The sequence below is a fragment of the Ictidomys tridecemlineatus genome, chromosome 4 (genome assembly GCF_052094955.1).
Source record: "Ictidomys tridecemlineatus isolate mIctTri1 chromosome 4, mIctTri1.hap1, whole genome shotgun sequence".
NCBI classification, from domain to species: Eukaryota; Metazoa; Chordata; class Mammalia; order Rodentia; family Sciuridae; genus Ictidomys; species Ictidomys tridecemlineatus.
This window is the reverse complement of record NC_135480.1, coordinates 6,550,926-6,558,139: the sequence shown is the minus strand read 5'-3', so window position 1 is coordinate 6,558,139 and position 7,214 is coordinate 6,550,926.

The window sequence follows — 7,214 nt, the reverse complement described above, 5'->3', positions numbered from 1 at the left end:
TGGAATGCTGACATAGCAATAAATGGTATCCAGATGCAGAAAGAAATCTCCTTATCAATAAGGAAAAAAAAATAGAAAATTAAGCAAAAGACATAAACATTCCAGTGTAAAAAGATATGAACAGCCTATAAACCTGAAAACATTTTCAGTCTCATCACGCTTCAAGGAAGCATGAAGGGTAACCACAAGGGGACACCTTCCCACCTACCAGATCAGCAACTTTTCTATTTTGCAATGTTAGGGATCCAATCCAGCCACACACCCTGCCACCGAGCTGTATCCACAACCCTGAGAATCTTGACCATGTAATTGTAGGTGAGTTGACAGAGCGACTCTTATAGAGAGTTCACGTGGATGTACATCGACGCACTATGGGATGATGTGGTGTTATTGGAGAAATGGGACTTTTTTTATACCAGAAAACCCAACAAGCAACTCCTCGGTAGCCCTGAAGCAGTGCCTCCCAGCATTTCTTACATAATACTACACAGAGGAAATGGTCACATTTATCAGCACATTTGGTAAACGGAGGGGATGACTTGCAGGTAGAGATGGCTGGTCTGGCCACTCTTGGGATCACAGGGTCCCATTTAGCCATCCCCAAGGCTGAAAAGAACCATGGCTGAGAACATCATCTATGGTACTCAGATGCCACTGCCCAGGCAGCTGTTCTCTAGAGAAACTCTGTCCCCTGCATTAGAAGATACACACAGGATGTTCCCAGTGGCCCTGCTCGGGTTGCAGAACGCTGGACACGACCCACCGTCCAGCAACAGCTGTGCACGGTTTGGTGATGGGGATGTACCCTGAGAAATGCATGGTTAGGCAATTTCCTCACCATGTGAACCTCACAGAGCGCAAAGACAGCCACAACGTCACTAGGCAGTGTGATCTTCTGGAACCACCTACAGAGCTGGAATGTTGCCGTGCCACACACAACTGTAGGTAAATAAAGTGTGGCGAGTTCACATAGGGGACTATCCCTCGGTGAACATGAGCAGGTGCAGTACAGCCACCTGGGATGCAGAGAGCGCCTTGCTGGTCGCCAGTGCATGGCCTCAGTTCTAAATCGCTGTTATGCTCATACATAGGTGATGAAAGTACAAAGAGAATGAATAACAAAAGCTCAGGGTATTAGCTATCTCTGAGAAAGAGGACAAGAGGGATGCTCAAAGGTACCCGTAATATTTAATTTCTTAAATTGAGTTGTAAGTTCACAAGAATCCACTGCTCAGTGCTTTACAGCAGTGGGGACACTGTGCCAGTTTCCTTTCCTTAAAAGGTTGGCAACTTCCACGTCTTGTCACTTGAGATTGCTTGTCGGAGGCCAGCGCCGTGGTAAGTCCAACAATTCTGCTGAAGAGGTCGCGTGGAGGAGAGGGCCCCTGAGCTCGGCCTTCCTTCCATTCCTGCTGAGGTTCCAGCATGTGATCGAGGCTACTGTGGACTCTGGAGACAGACCACACGCCTGCTGAATCCCAGAGTGACACCCATGCATGACCCATCCAGCACCACATGGGACAGGAGGCAGCCAGGTCCCCAGCCCTCATGATCATGAGGAAATTCATACCATTCTTATTTTATTCTATTAAGCTTTGGGTTAGTTTACTATGCAGATTGTTAAATATGCAAGATCATATAAATAAAGATACAGAAAATGCATTTGGTAAAATTCAGCATCCACTTATGATTAAAAAAAAAAAGAACCCAGTCTCTTAGGGAAATGATAATTTTTTTAACCTGATAAAGATATCTACCACAGTCTCTCTCTCTCTCTCTCTCTCTCTCTCTCTCTCTCTCTCTCTCACACACACACACACACACACACACACACACACACACACACACACAGCAAACTAAATGAATGGAAAGTTTTAAAATCATGAATAGGAGTGTTATTATTGCTGTGCACAGTGGCACACACCCGTAGGCCCAGCAACTAGGGAGGCAGAGGCAGGAGGACTGCAAGTTCAAGGTCAGACCCAGCAACTAAGCAAGGCCCCAAGCAACTTAGTGAGACCCTGTTTCAAAGTAAAAATAAAAAGGGCTGGGGATGTGGATCAATGGTAAAGCACCCCATGTTCAATTCTTACTAATATACCTCCCAGTGCATGGCCTCAGTTCTAAAATTGTTAGTTCTACAAATTGTTATTATCTTCACCTCAATTCAACATTGCACACGCGCGCGCGCGCACACACACACACACACACACACACACACAGAACATAACAATTGGAAACATATAGGAATATACAAATTATTAGATTCAATGAGGTAGTTTAGCAATGAGATTGAACAGAAAATCAACATACTAAATCAACTATGTTTCTCTGCGCTAGACTTTATAAAGTCTGAAAATGCCATTTATTTATTTGTTCTAATCAGTTATACACAACAGCAGAAAGCTCTTTGTACACAATGGAGCAAAATTTTTCACTTCTCTGGTTGTACCAATCATACATGTACCTAAGGTACTGATGTCCATCTCATTCCATCATATTTCCTAGCCCCATGCCCCCTCCTCTTCCCTCCCTTCCCTTTGGCCTACCAAAGTTCCTCCTCTCATCCCATATCCCACTCCATTATGGATCAGCATCCACTTATCAGAGAAAAAATTTGGTTGACCTTTGGTTTTTTGAGTTTGGCTTACTTTGCTTAGCATGATATTTCAACTCCAACCATTTACCGACAAATGCCATAATTTTATTCTCTTTTAGTCCTGAGTAATAGTCCATTGTGTATATATACCACAGTTCTTTATTGAAGGTCATCTAGGTTGGTTCCACAGTTTGGCTATTGTGAATTGTGCTGCTATAAACATTGATGTGGCTGTGTCCCTGTAGTATGTTGTTTTTAAGTCCTTTGGGTACAAGGAGTGGGATAGCTGGGTCAAATGTTGGTTCCATTCTAAATTTTCTAAGGAATCTCCAGACTGCTTTCCAGATTGGTTGCACCAATTTGCAGCCAATGCCATTTTAAAAATATGCTGTCTTCAACAGCAACAAACCCGCGGCGCACACATCTAGTGGGTCCACCCACACTAGAGGGCTTCCCCTGTGACCACACATGATGCCCCAGTCCTCGTGTGTAAGTGTTCGCAGCGCCATTTAGTGAGAGAATCGCCCTTTTCTGCCTTCTTGCCACCAGTTTTCCTAGCTTCTGGGAAGGGCTTCTGAGAAGCCTAGACAGCCACATTGCCCTCTTGCCCTCAATTTCGGGTCATCTTCTGTCTCCATCTCCCTCTCCTCTGAGGCCCTTCCATGGCACCCTCTGGACTGCCTTGTCCATCACCAGGAGCATCCCCTGAGGACCCTGCTTCGCCGAAGCCCTTGCAGGGCAGGGCTGCTGTCTCCTTTGCTCTTGGAGCGGAGGGGAGCCTGATGTTCTCGATCTCAGCCTCTTTTTCTCTTCTAATATGCCTTCGAGCTTGGAGTGCCAAGCCATCAGATTCCATCCCGAAACGCTCACTCTTAATGGTGGACTCGCTTGGCTCACCTGCCCATCCCCCACTCCATTGCAGATAGGAAAGCAAACCTGGTAAACCCAGCTCCCCTCCCACTCTGTGCAGCGCCGAACGCACACACGATGGTCCCACTGCCCATCAGCTGCCAGGATCCTCCAGTAGAGGCTTCGGGCTGCCCGGACAATGGCTCTCCATTCCCTGGTCCATTCCTTCCTGCGCCCAGAAAGCCATTTCTCATTTTCCCATTCTCTTCCACCCTCCCAGCTCCCCTCCATCTCAGCTAATGACGCTGTTTCCTGCTTCCTTGACAGAATCAATCAGAATTTCCATCAGCACCCGTTCTTCCTGTCCTCTGAGCCACCCAGGCTTCCTGCCCAAAGCCGGTTCTCCACTCCCACTCCACATCCAGCATGTTCTCATCTCAAGCAACTCTCCTCTTTTTCCTTCATTGATTTTTGCTTCCTACCAGATCCTCTTCATCAGCACCTAAACACCCAGTCCCACCTTAAAACATTCATTCTCAGCAGGGCAGGGGCACAGGCCTGTAATCCCAGGGGCAGGGAGGCTGAGGCAGGAGGATTGAGAGTTCAAAGCAGCCTCAGCAACTCAGTGAGCCCCGTCTCTAAATAAAATCTATAAAAGGGCTGGGGATGTGGCTCCGCGGTTAAGTGCCACCGGATTCAATTCCGGGTACCAAAAGCAAAACAAAAAGTTCTCCTGATCTCATTTTCCTTATTCATTGCCACCCCTGTCATTGCTCCTTTTGGCAGGGAAAAAAATTGTTGATAGTCTATGTCCAATTCCTCTTCAATTCCCTCTTAAGTCCACTCCAACCTGGCTTTCATCTGGGTGCAGAAAGGTCGTCCAGGACCTTCAAGTTCTGAATTTTTATTTCTCAGTTTGTAACACAGTTGGCAGGCTGGATTGCTCTTGGGAAACCCTTCACACTTGCTTTGCTTCCTGTCTCACCTCCTTCCTCCTCTCCGTTTCTGGACCTCCCTCTGCTGCCTCATCTTTTTAGGTCTCTGGCCTTGAACTTCTTCTCTTTTCTATCATATTCCCGATTCAGTCTTTAAATGCCCTTTATACACAAAGTCTCCTCCACATTTTATATCCAGCTCATATCTCTCTCCTAACTTCATACTTTTTAATCCAGCTTCATCCTGGATGTCTGCCTTGGGCTGGTGCTCACTCTCTGGCTCTCTCTTTCTCTCCCTCTGCCATTCACACGTGCTAGGTGAGTGCTCTGCCACTGAGCCCCAGCCCCAGCCTCAGAAATCATTCTTGACTCCTCTTTTTCTGTTCCTCCAAATCCCACCCTTTACTAAATCCTATTGACTCTGCCTTCAGAAAAGGCACCGACTGGGTCATTCCCTGTGTGACTCAACTTCTCAGCTACCGTCCTGGTCTAAGTCACCGGCACCTCTCCCCCGGATTCCCGTGGGAGCATCTGTGGCAGTCACTGCTGCCGTTGGCGGCTGGCGCTCAGCTCCCCTCCTTCCAAGCCTTCATTGTGGGATTCTTCCCACCTTTGAAGTCAGCTGTGACTGTGAGTCACTTTAGCCAAAAGAAAAAGAGCTAACGTGATGCATGATGGACCTGTGACATGGCTCAAAAACACATCCATGATGCTCCAAGCCGCGGAGAAAAGTGTCATCGCAGCCCCTCCGAGCAGAAATGTCCTTTGAAGTGGAGTTCTGCCTTAGCCCAGCTGAACCCTGTGGCTGGGCTTAGAGATCAGCTCTACAGGGAACCAGCACTGGGGCTAGAGGAGGGCTTATCTTGTCTTATTCCGAGACACGTTATTCCATCCAGGAGTTCTGAGAGTGAACATGCCATCCCCTGGGTCAGAGTAAAAGTCCAACTAAGGATGCGGCTCCCCGGAAATCCTTTTACAAGGGCAAATGGCCCTCTGATGGATTACTGCCTGGGCTGGAGGGAATGAAGATAGCTTTTTGCTCTTCCTTCCATGGCGGGAGGACACAGCAAGCCAGGCACATCTTGGAAGGACAGACTGGGCCCTCACCGGGCACAAAAACCTTCTTTGGTCTTGGACTTCCCAGCTTCCAAAACTGCACAAAAATGGATTTCTATTATTTATAAATTCCTCATCTCAAGTATTTTGTTACAGTAACACAACTGGACTAAGATACCACCTAAGTTTGTAAGAGAGTTATAGAGTCAAAAGCCTGGATTAAGAGACTCACAGCAAAACATGGGACCTCCCCCAAGCCCCATAGTCAATGGACTAAGAAAGTAACTCATCCTTCAAAGGAAAATATGTTCCCCCACGTCCACTTCTGATGGGGTCAAGGAGGATAGTGCAAAAGAGAGAATTTCCTAGAGGTCAAAGCCAGGAGTCACAGGAACTATGAGCAAGGAAGCCACTCCCAGAATCTAGTTTCAAGGCTCAATGAGAGACAGGCTTCACCCAGAGTAGGAGGCTGGGGAATGGATGGCTTCAGGCCTGTGTCAACCACGTGCCTTCTGCTCTTTCCAGCTGAGCGGACGTGTTCCTTTACTGGAATGATCCCCTCCCACTTACCACTGCCCAGTGGACATAGGAGGGCTAATAACTTGTTTTCTGGCTTATGGTAATCCAATCACTGTGTCGGAACCCCTGGATATGGTCTGGATTCCTGGGGAGAAGGTACACGTGTCCTGTGCACAGGGAGGAGAAGGATACCTGTTGGTGATCAGCGTTGCTCACCAGCGGTCTGCTTCTCCCCATCTGGACAAGTGTGGGGTTGCACTTCTCTGCCCCTAGGCCTGGTCACGTGACTTCCTGTGGCCCAGGGGACCCACATGAGTGACATGCAGCACTTCTGGGCAGATGCCCTTAAGATGCCCAGTCCTTTCCCCCAGTTGTGAAGTTATGGGCCAAGTTCGTGTGTGGGAAAGTTAATCCTGACGCAGCAGAGGCGGGACATTGAATCGGTCTGAGGTTCTGCTCTCGGGTGGATTCACTTCGTCATCACGAGAGCGGGTTTGTTAGAAAAGTGAGCTCAGCTCCTGTGCTCTCTCCCTCTGCCTTCTGTTATAAAATACTGTGGGACAAAATCTCCACCAGATGTGGACCTCTTGACCTTGGACACCCCAGCCTGACGAATTATAAGAAATAAGTAGTTGTTTGTAAACTCCTTGGTGTCACATGCTCTGTTATAGCAGCACCAAATGAACTAAGACACACTGCCACCAAGGATCTGTCCTGCGGTGGAGACTCTTCGGCCTGGCTGGGAGGTGTGGAATGGAGCTCTTTATCCATACAAATAGCTCCAGCAGGAGAAGCACCTTTATTGTTTTAAACGATAAAGAATAAAGAATCGTTACCAAGTGTAACATGACCCAGCATTACAGTCTCCTAACTTGGCAACAAGATCCTCTCCACCATGATCCACTTAAAACCCAACCTCAGAATTCCCAGTCCCACGAACCTGATCTACTTTTTATTTTTTCATAAATTGAGCATTTTCTAATTTTCTTATACATTATGTCCATCATTTGGTCTATCTGCCCTCTAGAAAGTAAACCTCTCAAGAATGGAGACCTGCATCTAGTCTGTATACTAGCAGGATCTGTATACATATAAATGTTATAATGTTGTGGTGTGTGTGCGTGTGTGTGTGTGTGTGTGTGTGTGTGTGTTTATTTATTTATTTTGGTACCAGAGATTGAACCCAGGTGTGCTTAACCACTGAGCAACATCCCCAGACCCTTTCCTATGTTTCATTTAGAGACAGGGTTTTGCGA